The sequence below is a fragment of the Protopterus annectens genome, chromosome 9.part0, assembly GCF_019279795.1.
Source record: "Protopterus annectens isolate FY-2018-M chromosome 9.part0, PAN1.0, whole genome shotgun sequence".
NCBI classification, from domain to species: Eukaryota; Metazoa; Chordata; order Ceratodontiformes; family Protopteridae; genus Protopterus; species Protopterus annectens.
The window spans coordinates 537,883,461-537,899,049 of record NC_056743.1 but is presented as its reverse complement, the minus strand read 5'-3'; the positions used below and the strand labels follow the sequence as shown (position 1 = coordinate 537,899,049).

The following is a 15,589-nucleotide window of genomic DNA, read 5'->3' as shown; positions in this document are numbered from 1 at the left end:
AAATACTGTCTTGTATGCAGATCATTTTTTTTTCTTTTTTCATTTTCTAGTATAACTGGTGATTTTGTATATCGTGACATGCCGGTATTTGTAATCCCAAAGGTTTAGTAATGTAATCTTTGTACTGTACTAAATTGCATATCTCTGTTGTTATGCATTGTAATCTCATTATACCCATGTTTAAACTTGCATTCGTGCAATACTTTGTGGAGCTTTTCTCCTCGGGCCTCGACTGAAAATGGCTTTTCAACCCAGTGGATTTCCCCAGTAAACAAATGTCAATAAATAAATAGTTCTATGATATGTGATGCTTAGAACTTGAGAAATACAGTATAGGCAAATTTACTTTTGTCATAACTTTCTCGATAAACCCTTTTATCCTAGAGTATTATTTGATGAGTTTGTCAGAGTGAATGCATGATTCTGATTGCCACACTATTCTTATTTAAACGAAAGGTTTTTATGAGCACTGCAACATATAATTTTGTCTCTTTTTGGCAAACCAAAGCGGATGTACCTTTGGTATGATTACCAAAGGAAATATCACCTTTATATCTACTTCTATAGGCTAATGTGTTTATTTAATTTTAGCATTCTGTGGATCCTTATCACTCGTTTAGGTTGAAGGAGTATGGTTACTATGGTCTAGCCGCATTTTTTAATGATTTAAGATGGCTGGTGGCAATTACTTGGTAGAAATTGCAAATTGGCTTTAGAAAAAAAAACAATAGATGACAAAACAAAAATGTTATTGAGGGTTTTGGGGTAATCCCCCCTCTAACATCCAGGCATGAGCCTGCACCTCTAATGTATGCAGTGTTAAGACTCCTCATTGTAATAGGAAGGGAATCCACCTTTACAGGTTTAGCAATGCAGGCATTATTTGGCGCAATGTGTACTTTTAGCTGGACTGCCATTAGACAGGTTGCTTTCACATTTCTATGAAAGATTTCAATGTAGCTAGCGTACAGTAACATGGCTAGTGTTTTGAACATAATATTGACAAAATCTAGAAAAGCCAGACAGTACTGTAGAAGAGTGGGTTTGATTCTTGAATGGAGAGTATGCCATATATATTGAATGGAAAGTGGGAAAAATAAATAATACATTTGTCATTTGTTAGTTTGTACTATTTATTTTAATCGTAAATCAACTCAGTGTAATTAGTGAATACTAATTGAGCTATTTAATGTTTTTTTTTTTCTTTTTCTTACATACTTATTTGCTTTTTACTTACATTTATTAATCTCATGTAAATCCCTTTCACCCACAGGATGAAGTATCTTTAAGAGAGCATATATATGAGCGTGATTGCACCATAAGACCAAAGAATTCTAAGAAATGCTTTAAGTAAACATAGTATTGATTGTGTTAACAACAAGTTTCTTTTTACAGTATTAGAAAAAACTGAAATTGGTCCTTTTGTGGGTGATTGGGAAAACTACCTTGAATGTTGAGAGGTTTGGTGGCAGATTTATTTTGCAGCACACTGTCCACCTGGTTTAAATGACACAATCAGTATTACCTGTAAGCTGAAAAAGAAGGATAACAATATTTAAAGTCCATAAATTCAAATTTTTCTTTTGATTTAATGATGTGATTGTGGTTAAGCCATGTCTGTTTTTTATATAACTTTATGTTTTAAACTACCTGGTAACATTTTAAATTGTAGTATTTTTAGGTACCTGTTTCTTTAAGGCAACAGGTATGTTTGTCATGTGATGATTCCTTTTCCTATTTAAACAGTGATTTGATTTGTGTTAGTCATTCTGAAGAGGTTGTTTATATACTGGGATGAAATCACTTAATGCCTGCTATTAAACTATTTTGCTTGGTATTTGCCGCCTTAAAAGTCACCACTAATAATGACACTGTCACAACCCTGCTTTAGCCCATGAAAAGAAAGGACTCTATTATATGTCTTCTGATTTCATTTCTAAATTTAACAACTACACACTTCTCAACTACAATATTGCCTTTCTTGAGAATTTCCCACTGCAGTGTCTCATGTAACAGAATCATTGCCTCCTTTTTTTTCCTCCCCTTCCATAAACTGCGCCTGTAATTCTATACCTTAATTTGTAAATGCTGTTAAAAGTTTACCATGCTTATGTTAGTTTCCTGCAATATTATTTATACCACTCCCACTCTTTTCAATCTGAACAACACCATATCCTTATTTCTGAATGAGCAAGCCTCTCACGTTCCACATAGCTAATGCTTTTGCAGACCTCCTTAACCATCTCTGCCATCACCCTGCCAGCCTCTATTACCATCCTGTTCCCCTACCACCTTATTGGAGCTAGAGCTAAATAATCTGTACTTCTCATTCTAATAAATATGCATACCTCCCACCCCTGCTCGAGGAGTCACATGGTTGCCACAGAACTCCAGAAAAGTGTGACATCCCTAAGTGCTCCCTTTATGTTATCCTTTAACTGTCCCTCCTGTTGTTATTGTTGATCCATTTCCGTCTTGCTCTTCCTAATCTGATATCCTCCTCTTTAATCCTGTTCCCCCTTTTTTGTATCTTAGCTACCCTGTTGATCATTTCTCTTATATATATCCTGTCAGCCTCAGCATTACCAGTTTGTATCAGTGTTAAAATTTCACATATGAACCAAAAATATTTTACTCCTTTTACCTATATCTGTGTCTGCACTGTGCTCTCTTATCCCCACCAAATCATCCCTGTCCCCTTTAGGTCACCTACATTATCTGAGTCTACACCTGTGTTCTGTTTAAAGGCATGTTCTTTTTAAGCCTAATCTCATACTTCTTGGAGTATTTATTAATTTATTAATTTTCTGTAGGGACAGCTTCCACAAGCATCAAAATAATTTCTAAATGACCAGTATTTGCCCCAAATCTTCTGCAGCATTTACACATCCCTCAATATGAATCCAAACAAAGGTCACTCTTGCCATATACTGTTATGTCCCTCTAAACCATATCTACACATCTAGGCTGGACAGACCAAAGTTATCTGTCTGAATCCATATTATTTATTGCCATAACAGGGTACAGCTTCAGATCAGTGTAATCTTGTGTAATGAACATACATCCACAAAGACAAAATACCTTATAAGATTTAAGATACAGAAGCCACTGAAAGTAACAATATTTTCTTAATCCCCCATCCACTCACATACATAGTAGTCACTACAGATATGTTGTAAACCTGTATATTGGCTAAACATATCAATATATGTGTTTCACATCCATAACCAGGGTTGGCTTGAGGGGCGGACTGTTCTAGGTGAAAGTTGTTAAGGAGCCTGATCAGTAGGTGCAGAAGGGGTCAAAGTTCGGAAACAGGATTCATTCACAAAGCTGCAATGCTATTGGCTCTTCATAAATGCCATTATTGTATTCACATTTTTAATGATGGAACTCTTTGCATGCTGCAGACTTTTACAAGGTTCTTCTTACAGTTGTAGCAAGCAGATTGTTACAATCAGCAGAAAGGAAAATACTTTTATTTGTGCCTCAACTCCTGAAGACTTTTTATTAAATGTATTTTATTAAATTTATTTATTTATTTATTGTTTGGCTGCCCTCTTTAAACTTAGGGTACAGCCACCATTTCAGGGAACTGTCCAGAGTGTGATTGCCTTTCTAAAACAGATAACTTGACGTACAGATAACACCCATTTGATTAAATAACTTTCATTACAGATGAAATGCATTGGTTGTGATAAGACTAATTTTCAAAATGTGTGAAGTACATTTTACATGAATAAATTATTTTCCTCCCAAGTAATTACTCCTTTAATGCACCATGTATAGCTACAATGCAAATTTCTAGAATATATCTACATTTGTTACTAGTCTCAATGATTACTCCTGTATATTTTTATTTATATAATTGCTAACAGTAACTGAAATTAACAAAAATGTATGACAGACATCCTATCTGTTTATCCTGTTCTAAATGTGTAAGAAATTTAACATCAGCATTATATGCTATGGAAGTAAGAGCTCTCTTGCTGTTGCCAACAGATCATAGCTATAAATTCTGCAATAGCCCAACTTATTAAATCTCTGTAGCTCTTATGAACAATACCACTGACTATATGCTTGATTTCCAAAGGAAAGCTGTCCATCTTTTGGTGTCTAAAAGTAAAGGTTCTGTTTTTCCCCCCTATTTCTATTGTAACATAACTAAGCAGTCAATAGATTGCCTCATGTTTAAGATACCTGTACTGTATCTGCCTCTGACCTGATGTTACCATTCAAATGAACTTACCATACCCCCACCCCCAAAAAAATACATATATGCAGCTGTCAGTTCTTCTGTCTCCTGTTTTTCCTCAGTGACAGATTAAAACAGATATCAGTAGTTCTCACAATAGAGAATTTGGAGTGAGACCTATTATCCATTTAATATATTTACATAATCACATCTCCAGGTCCCCTCATTCCTATCTCAATGATGGGGTCTTCTTTTTGGAACCTTTAGCTTTCCATGCTAATTTCTTTCTGACCCCTTTGATAATATAGCCAGAATCCATTGTCTGTTGCTTGGTATAACGCCACATGGATCTATCACTTCATTTTAGTGGAGATTGATCTCTTTAAAACCCCATTTCTTGAAATGTCTTCATTTATTCTTATGGATCCCCAGTAATCCTGAACACATTCTTACAATTTGTAACTTCTCCACAGATGTTCTGCGATTTCAGAGAGTCTTACATGTACTCCGCTTCTTTTCTAGCACACCGCTTATCAGTTCTGTGCTCACTGGATCCAGAGTGATGTCTCAAGCATTTGCAGTGTTATCTGTTATACCCACAGACATATCATTACATTTTCTGACTGCCTGAGTTTTAGTCTGGCAGATCTAGCTGTTGGCTTCCTAGGTAATTCTCAGAATGGCAGCGTAGACAAGTGTTACAGCCGTTCTCTCCTGCCATTTAATCCACATTGTGAAATGGAAATCTGTCCCTTTCTCTGCACTTCAGAGGTGGAATCTTCCATAGGTCTCAAAAACACTCTCCCAAACGTTAACTCTGAAACTCACTAATAAGGTATCTCTGGTGCCTCACTTGTAAGGACCAGCTGATCAGATGCATGTGGTGTGTGAAGTTGAGAAGCAAGTCCCCTTAATGCATAACCTAATTCTTATCACAATCTTTTGGGGCTCCTATGACACCTTTTGCAGACTTTCTATCTGTCATAAAAACTGAACTTGTTTGTTTTCAGTCTGGCTACTTCAAGTCTCAGGATATTCACTTTATTTAGTACCCTGTCATTTTTTCCTCTATACCATTCATTTTTTTTTTATTTTAAATTTGATGGGTAACCCTAGATTTGATTATTATTATAGTAGAAAGCAGACAACACTGCTTTATGTCTTACCATAATTAATTAAAATAGTTACGTTTACCTGACACAGAGATGACTGTGTAAGCAGCCATATCAATCTGTCTCATCGCATCTCATTTTTGATCCAATATTTAGTATGCTTTATTCAAAATGTTATTCCTTCTTCTGTGAGAAGACACTCTGTATAGTTAGTGAAAACATTCAATATGCTGAAATGAAATAATGGAGTAACTACTTAAGATAGCATTGCAATAATGTACAAACCAAGATGAAGTTGAAAACAAACAAAACTCTTTTTAATACTCAATTTTTCAAAGGATTACCGGCATCATAAAAATGTATGCATTGTTAATTTGCCATTCTGTGATATGTAACAGAAAACCAATCCAGTATACTACATAATATGAATTCTCCAAACATTTCTAATTAGTGCATTCTGTTAGTATTCTGTAGAAGACAGGAAGCAAAGGAAACTTCAGACCTGTTTTCACCTATGCTACAGGTACTTTGGTTGTCATATTTTAGATTATGTAGCAGGACTAAGAATTAAAATGTCTGGTAAAGTAACAATAATAACAATTGCTACATAATTAAGGTGATTAGTTGGTTATGCTACTGTGGGTTAATGTAGCACATTATAAAAAAATGAACAATCACAGGAGTCTGTCTAGTTCCAACTTGAACACCCCAAGTGTCGAGGAAAAAAAAAACTGAGAAACTAGTGGTCTTAAAACATTGCTAATAAGTTCTGTCACAAAAATTCCCAAAAATCATGAAACCCAGGTAGTGGCAACAAGCCTTTATTCATCACAGATAAGCAATCCTCAATAACACAAATCAGAAATGTTTTGCAATGCTAAACGTATCAGCTTTTATACACTTAGAAGTTGGTGTAGGAAATATATGTATTGTTTAATTTTAAACTGGCCTATTCAAGGCAAACAATATAAACAGGGCTATAAAAAGTGTATTTTAGAACTGCAAGTAACCACTCCCACACTACTATTGACTGGGACAAAAGAGACAGTAAAAAAGACAGGATTATTTCAAGAAATGTAACGGATAGGAAGGGAAGTACATACACCCATTATGACTACCAACATAGGGATAATAATTATAGGGGTAGATTTGGTAATAACAAATATGACAATAACAATTTTGATAATTTTGATAATTTTTGTGATGGTAATGATTTTTTAGAGGTAAAGAAAGGGAAGAACAGTGGACACAGAGGAACAAATCAGGTAGGAAGAAAGGAATTCCTACACCCACAACCGAGAAGGGTAATAGGAGAGGGACACACAAGATAGGACTTGACATAAGTAAAGATAGGATAGTGAAAATTAATGATATAATCAGTGAATATAATCAATTTTTATATACAATTATACGGGATTAGAAGTAAAGGAAGAACACTTCACTTTGTTAAGTAAAGGAATGAAGTACGTACCAGTCAAAAGATTTAGGGTAGAGGACTGCATTATAGATGTCAAAAAATATTTGAGAAAATTAAATTTAGCAATATTATTTGATAAAGAGAAAAATAATATGACAAATAAATCTATGTTTAAAAAGAAAAGTACTTATACTCCACCACTCAACAGTGTATTAGCGTTATATGAAAAAATGGTTATTGACAAAATATATAAATTTAGTAACAAAATTAATCAAACCAAAATTAGATATAATTTGACTACCCCTGAGTCCACTGCTTTAAAAGAACTTCAGCAAAACACAATGGTAAGAGTAATGAAACCAGATAAAGGGGGAGGAATAGTACTATATGGTCAAGAGGAATATAAGAACAAAATCAACGAAATCCTACTGAAGTCTGGGAAGTATAAAATTTCCTCAAAAAATGAAGTGAACATTGGGTACAATAAAATTAATTTATACCTAGAAGATCTCTTGATAGACGAAAGAATAAGTGGTGAGTTGTATGATTATTTAAAGGTGGACTCCCCCATTATCAGCACTATGGTGGGCATTCCCAAGATCCACAAGAATGTAACAGATCCCCCTTTTAGACCTATAATTTCAGGTAACAAAGCTAAAACATACAACTTAGGCAAAGTGGTGGATGGGTGGCTTAAACCACTATACAAGTCCTATAAGCATGTCATTAAATACTCTTGGGATTTCTTAGGGAGACTGAAGCAAGATGTAGTTACACCTGGGGCTCTCCTAGTGACTGTAGATGTGGTTGACCTATTCTCAAGCATTCCACAAGAGGATGGTTTGCTTAGGTTGGAAAGGTCTATGGAAAAATCAGGTATTTTCTCAATGGACAAAATTCAACTTACGGTAGAATTCATGGAACTTGTACTGAAACATAACTATATAATGTTTGAAGGAGAATATTATATTCAAACAAAAGGAGTAACAATGGGGGCAGCGTGTGCCCCCATTTTTTCCAACATTTATTTAAGTGATTGGGAAGAAGAACATATTTTTAGTAACAATAGATATCAGTTTGTTTCATGTTACTACCATTTTTTGGATGACATTTTTTTGATATGGAAGGGGAATAGAAAAGAACTAGAATGATTTATGACGGATTTGAATTCAAAGAGCAATGAACTGAAATTCACATATAGTGTGGAATTGTACAAACTAGCTTACTTAGACACTCTTATTACTGTGGACCATGGAAAGATAAAAAGTAAAATATACAGGAAAGAGACGTTCAGTAACGGCTATTTAGAATACAGTAGTTCCCATCCCACAAAACAGAAAAGGAGTATAATCAAGGGACAATGCATTAGGGCTGCAAGGATGACATCTGATTATAATGATTTTGTCAGTGAACTGAAAAATATAGGTGAAATGTTTATTCAAAGAGGATATCCCAACTGGCTAGTAAAGGATGTGACTAGTTATGTGTTAAAAGAATGGGGGAACAAATATGTACCCCTATTAGGAAAAGGCCCGTTGGTAAATATACAAAGGTCGGAAGCTGACAATAGAGAGACAGATGTTGATTATATTAGAGCTTGTATCTTGCAGCATACCCCTTGGACCACAGATATAAAAAGAATCATTAGAGAGAATTGGAACATATTAAAGACGGATAGGAAGATTATTGAAACAGTCGGAGACATTCCCCGGTTTGTATCTAGAAATGGGAATAATTTAAAGTGGGAACTAGAAAGAAAAATACAAACAACTAACAATGAAAGAGCTATGAAAGGTACAACTAAATGTGGCACATGTAATCAGTGTAAGTACATATGCTCAGACAATAGTACAAAATTAGAAAATGTCACCAAGACAGAGATATGGTTTAGGAAAGGGAATTGTAGAACTACTCATTTAGTTTATTTAGCTATGTGTGCCAATTGTCATTGTTACTATGTAGGAAAGACAGATAGGACACTAAGGCAAAGGATATATGACCATTACTATTGCATTAAGAAGAAAGATGTTAAAAATGCCCTGTGGAGGCATTTACAAGAAAGTACTAGTTGCAAATTGTTTTATTTTGCCATATTAGATATAGCCTCAGTGAACCCCAGAGGAGGAAATATAAGGAAAAAACTGGGAGAGTTAGAGACTAGATGGCAAATAAAATTGAATGCATCTACGCCACCAGGACTAAACGATCATATTTCTGTGAAGCCTATTTTGGCTAACAATGTTTAGGTTGGTAGTATGGGCATTTAATTGTATGGTGTATGTTAGAGGTTGATTAGGGGTCATTTCCTTCAAAGTCTGACATTTTTAGCAAGGGTTATGGATTTATTTATACAAGCCCCATCAGTGTACAGGCACATATTTACAGAAATCAATGTTATTTTTATATATATTTTTATACATATTTTATATAAATACATATTTATTTTTAATATACATACACACATGCATTTTCTATAAATATGAATAAATATTATAAACATGTGCAAAAGTTTTTAATGGTTAACATAACAAGTGTTTTTAACTAGAGTGAGAGTATTTATAAACAGTATTTTTAAATGGCAATAATGAATAAGATGCTTTTACTGCACTGGCACTTTAAAATGTTCTAAAATGTTCTGAAATGAACTAATTAACTTTTGAATTGGTTGATTAAGGAACCTATATATACTGTTAGCCAAAAGGCAGTCATTTGTTCTGAAGAAGTCTAGATATTGTTAGATGAAAGCGCTTAACAAAATTAAATAAAGACGAAATATTTTCTTTAATTCAACACTGATTCCAAGCATCTTGATTCCATCTACAGGGAAATTGCTTTTTGGTTTTGTATACTGTTTTCACCTATGCTACAGGTACTTTGGTTGTCATATTTTAGATTATGTAGCAGGACTAAGAATTAAAATGTCTGGTAAAGTAATAATAATAACAATTGCTACATAATTAAGGTAATTAGTTGGTTATGCTACTGTGGGTTAATGTAGCACATTATAAAAAAATGAACAATCACAGGAGTCTGTCTAGTTCCAACTTGAACACCCCTAGTGTCGAGGAAAAAAAAAACTGAGAAACTAGTGGTCTTAAAACATTGCTAATAAGTTCAGTCACAAAAATTCCCAAAAATCATGAAACCCAGGTAGTGGCAACAAGCCTTTATTCATCACAGATAAGCAATCCTCAGTAACACAAATCAGAAATGTTTTGCAATGCTAAAAGTATCAGCTTTTATACACTTAGAAGTTGGTGTGGGAAATATATGTATTGTTTAATTTTAAACTGGCCTATTTAAGGCAAACAATATAAACAGGGCTATAAAAAGTGTATTTTAGAACTGCAAGTAACCACTCCCACACTACTACTGATTAGATCAAACTAAATCCCAGTTAAAACACTACCTATTTATTTGCAATCCATATTCCCAAGTCAGGTATTAAGAAAAGCATAACATACACATAAAAAGATTGACTTTTAACTAAAATCGCTTTCAGCTAACTAATGCAATAAAGCCTTCATCAGTTCTGTGATAAGAACTAAAATCATATACACAGCAGATAAGTAAAAAGAGTTAACTAGACTGATGCAAGAAAAAACACATAGCTATATAACCACAAACATTATCTAACTAGGACACTATAAGTATATATATATATACATATATATATATATATATATATATATATATATATATATATATATATATATATATGGGAACACTTCACATAATCGAATTATTGAAATCTCGAATTTCATATGGTCGAGACCATATGATCGAGATTTTAATAAATCGAATGTGTGTAGTGTTTAGAAATAACACTTTACTTACCTTAATACATTACGTGCACACAGAGGCAAGTATTGTTGCATGCCTTGTGTGTACGTAATGTTGTATTTGTTTTGTGGTGTTGGCAGGAAGTAAAGAAATCTCCCGTTTTGCGCTTCCGCATACAGCGCAAGACGGGAGATTTCCCATCTCCCCACTGTAGCGCGATCTTGGAGTTGGTATATTTAAGTAGGGGGGGTGTGGGGGCACAGCCCACATGGGGTGCAGGGGGGTGAAGCTTGTGGTTTTTTCTTGTTTTAATGGCTTCCCTTCAGAAGTTCGAGTTTCCGAAACTCGAGCTTTTGGTTTCGGTTATTTGTAGTTCGAGATTTTGGAAATTCGATCTTCTGAAGTGAATCCATATATATATATATATATATATATATATATATATATATATATATATATATATACCTAATACTATCTAATATTTATAAGTGTGCATACAACTAAGCTATTTATAGTTCAGAAAAAAATATTCTTATATGATTCATTATTCTGTTTAAGTGAGAACTTAAAAAGCTTATTTTCTGGGATATAGTACACTTCATATGGGAAAGCATAGTAATCAACTGTGTTAGACTGCAATGATGTCAGAGAATTATTGCTGTCACATCTACAATTCCATTTTCCTAATTAATTCTGTTTAAGTGATATCTTAAAAAGTTTATTTTCTGGGATATAGTGCACTTTGAATGGTAATGCATAGTAATTGACAGTGTTAGACTATACTGATGTCAGAGAAATGGTGATGTCACATCTACAATTCCATTCTAATTTATTCTGTTTGAGAACTTAAAAAACATTTTTTCTAGGATAAGGTGTACTTTGAATGGTGAAGCATAATAACTGACAGTGTTAGACTATACTGATGTCAGAGAATTAGTGATGTCACATCTACAGTTCCATTTTCCTAATTTATTCTGTTTAAGTGAGAACTTAATAAGCTTCTTTTCTGGGATTCTGGGATATAGAGTACTTTGAATGGCAGTGGATTATAACGTCATCCCCTGCTGTAATATATATATATATATATATATATATATATATATATATATATATATATATATATATATATATATGTATTGACACACACACACACACACACACACACACACACACACATACACACACACACACAACAGCAAAGTCCATTTGGAAGAGACTGTTGGTGAAACTCCTGATTTAGTACAGAATTTATGCCTTTACTCTTATCAGGAAATACTGGCATGTCTCATTTTATGTGCTGAGAACTGTTTCTGGCATTAAGAGGCTAGGGTCTGGCCTTCGCAGCTTGTAACCACCATGAGCTAAGCAAGCAGATAAGAAACCAGATGAATGGATGTTTATTATCATTCTTAATGCTTTACAAGACATTTACATCATTACATTATTTATTAGTTAATACACCTTAGGCTGTTAATATCATAGAGTTAGAAAAATTACCTATTCAGAAAGGTTTTGGGTGTTGTCATGGATTTTTTTTTCTTATTAGCTACATGGAGGTAACATTTGCTTAGTCTATAAAGCAATATCTAGTCCAGTTGTATTTGTAAGACTATGCATGTATTACATTGCTTATTGGAGAAAGTGATTAAAAAATGCATATCAATACTATAAAAATGTCTGTTGGATTTGCACTTTGATTTCTATGCTTATGGAGTAATCTTTCCCCTGCAGTCAAAAAGGAAATCAATCATTAATGCCCTTCAAAAATAACTTTTTGTTTTTTATTTAAAAAGTAGTACACACTGACATAGGGTTACAGTGGTCAAGCCTCTCTAAGGCCTGTAGGATGTAAGCTTGTCAGTCAAATCATTGAACCTATTTTAATGCTGCAGTGATGGGATCTTGGGATTTGCAGTTGTCTGAACATTTGTTCAAGTGAAAAGTGAGTAACAAAATCTTGTCACTCAATCAATATCCCAGAAATGGTTGATTTGTCAGTCATCAGGACCAGTGCAATTAGGGAACTGCCAAAAGTTTCACACAGAAGACACACATTGATGTTGAGTGTGGTTGACCTATGACAAGTGAGGATCACAGAATGCAAAATTAAATTGTCTAACCTCAGACATTGGCAATGCATCACAGATGAGTAAGTTTATTTTTTTTTACCCAGTTTGCTAAGATAACAAAGAGGAACATATGATAATTTTATGTTTTTGTTTATTATACTGTCATTACATAAGCATCTGAAGTATCTTCCAACTATAAAACTACATTATTAAAACCTAAGTATCATTGCTAATGCTTCAGATGACAAAAATGAATTCTTTGGCAATATTTCAGAAGTGACTGTGTGTCACTCCCATAAGTTCTTAATCTTCTTTGAGATGAGTTGCACATGATATGGAAAGAGTTGTCAGGATCTAAATCTAAATCTAAATCTTGGTTTCTTTTATTAACTGATTGCTATTGTTACGTGTAGCACTACATTGTATTACTATTAGATAAAAGTTAGCTACAAAATGTAATAAAAAGTTTGCAATTTGTATAACTACGTACGTACAGCTAACAGAAAGAATAACACTGAGAACATCAAGCAATACATTTTAAATGCTTGTTGATGAATTATGTATACATTTCCTAAAGCATCCAGGAGATGAGCTATGGATGATGTGGATTAGTATGAATGCATTTCCTTAGTCAAGTCTCTTTCATCGACTATTTTTTTTGCATTGCACACCAATGGTGATAAGGAATTAGGATCTCTGCTATTCAAAGTGATCTACTCTGGTTTCTATATTAAAAATGGGGATCTAGGTTAAAGTATTTTGTAAATGATTGTAAGTTGATTGTCCTACTCAAATCAGGTTCTGATGTACAGAAGCTGCAATGTGAGTTTGCATATGTTCATAGCTGTTGCTCAGAAAATGGTCTCAAACTCAATGATAGAAACTACAGTACTGTTATATTTGTTAAACAACATCCACCCAGCATGTAGAAAAAAACATATCCAAAAATGAAGATGTTGTAAGAGACCTTGGAACTTGGGAGGTAATTCCTTTGATAATTATGACACAATAGTGGTCAGAAAATGTTAGCTGCAGGTGAATGCAAAATGCACTTCCCCTAGAGCTAAAACATATTTATCCTCTATGTTATGCACTGATGAGGCCCACCATTGAATACAGTACCCCATTTGAGCTGTTTCTTGATAGATGTATCAAGCAGTTAGATTTGTACAAAGTTTTCCTGACAAAAAATGTTACTGTAAAAGACCTTAGCTATCTAGAGAGTCTGGAGACTTTATCCATGTATTCTGAGTCCTATAGACTCCTTTGAGTATCTTGCCTTGCCTTCTAGGCCATTAGGGATTCAGCAGTCTAAGACCTCTTACTTCTCCACAAATCACACAGTCCTTTGAACAGTAGGACTGGACAGATGAATCAGCTACAGCAATTAACAAATCATGGTGAAGAGACAGATTTGTCAAACAATGGTTACCCTTTCTCTGGAACAAACTTGCATTCCAGATTAAGCAATGTGGCGCACAGTCTTCTTTTAACAAGGAATTGGATATATATCACTCCTTGTAATAGGAGGTAAGGTCAAATGGTCGAAACTTGCAAGACATAAATGGTTAACATTGCTCAGTTGCCTTGTAATTTAAGTAATTTTTATGATTCTGTGGAATTGTAGACCTAGGTATAATTTTTCAATAGAGCTTTGCTGAAAAAATATTCCCTTTTTTAATGCCCATAACTTCACTGGTAATTTCCACAAAAAGAGCAACAATTGCTTTATGATGTTTGGCCACCTTTCTCAGCTTACATGGGATTTATGCTAGACTGTAGATAAACAGTCTTCACTTTCAGTGTTTGCAAGTTTTAAATATATTAAGTTGTACAAATTTGGCTTAGAAGTACTTGTTTGGTTAGACACAAGACACAGCTTAACAATGAATAACATGCAGGAAGGACTCAGTGCTAATAAAAATAACATGGATGTTGAAACAGTTAATAAATACAAACTTTTGATAGAAGATATGATAATAGAGAGATATTTGGCTACTTAATGAATGATGCATACCAGGAAACACCTGTACAGCGCTTATTAAAGCCTTAAACTGTAGTAATTCTGTTGTAGTTTTCATAATGTGGCTCTGTTCAGTAATTTCCTATAGGTTATTTTAATTCTGATTACAAAGTTCTGTGGTTTTGAAATTTCTACATTATATCCATAACAAACATTTCTGCTTTTATGAAACATACTTCTGGTTGTGTGAATTGCAGTTGCTTATGATATTACAAGATGTACCGTTTGTGAATTAAAACAATAACATAGCAAAGATACCGTTCTGAATGTGTATTTGGTTGTTCATTTGCTATTACAAGTAAACCAGAAGGTTATGCTGTGGTGTTTACCTTCTTGACTACCTATACTGCAGCATTTCCTGCAGTCTGCAATATTCTGAAATACACAGCTTAGGTTCATAGGTTTGTCCCATCGACTATTGGGGTCTTTATGAGCCTAGGTGTGCAACCAGCCAAGTTTTGTCCTGAAGTACATTGGTCACCTATATGGTGGAGATATATTAGTAATGAGATAGCTAAGGGTTTTGTGTGTGTGTGTGTGTGTGTGTGGGGGGGGTTGGCATGTTAGTTTAGGATTAGTGGACTAACTGCCAGCCTCTCCCCATCAGAGACAAGTGGGGCAGATTGAGGATGAATTTACTTTTTCCATCCAATGATCAAGGCTTTGCTGGTAAATAGTCAGGATGAACTCTATTTCATGTAGATGGGGAGCCAGTTCAACAGTGTGGGGATCCTCTGAGACACATTTTGGTCTCTCCAGCATGTCCTTTTTATGTTGCAAGCAAAGTTCAGGTCCTTGTATCGAATGTCCGTGGTGCTCGTTGTTTCATGAATGTTTAAGAGGTCCATCAGATCTGGACCTGATTATGTCGTATATGCCAGGGAAAGATCGACTCCCAGTAACGTGCAGGAGACTAAGTAAAGAGACAGGCACTTAAGGTGATCATGAACGACAAGGTATTTATGCCCTGGCATCTCCAGGTGATAATCT

General features: G+C 34.4%; 1 protein-coding gene across 1 annotated transcript in view; it reads left to right on the top strand.

Moving 5' to 3' along the window:
- The window catches only part of UNC5D (unc-5 netrin receptor D), a 3,101,373-nt gene that overhangs the window by 2,341,241 nt on the left and 744,543 nt on the right, over positions 1-15,589 (top strand). The gene's annotated exons all lie outside the window — the stretch shown is intronic.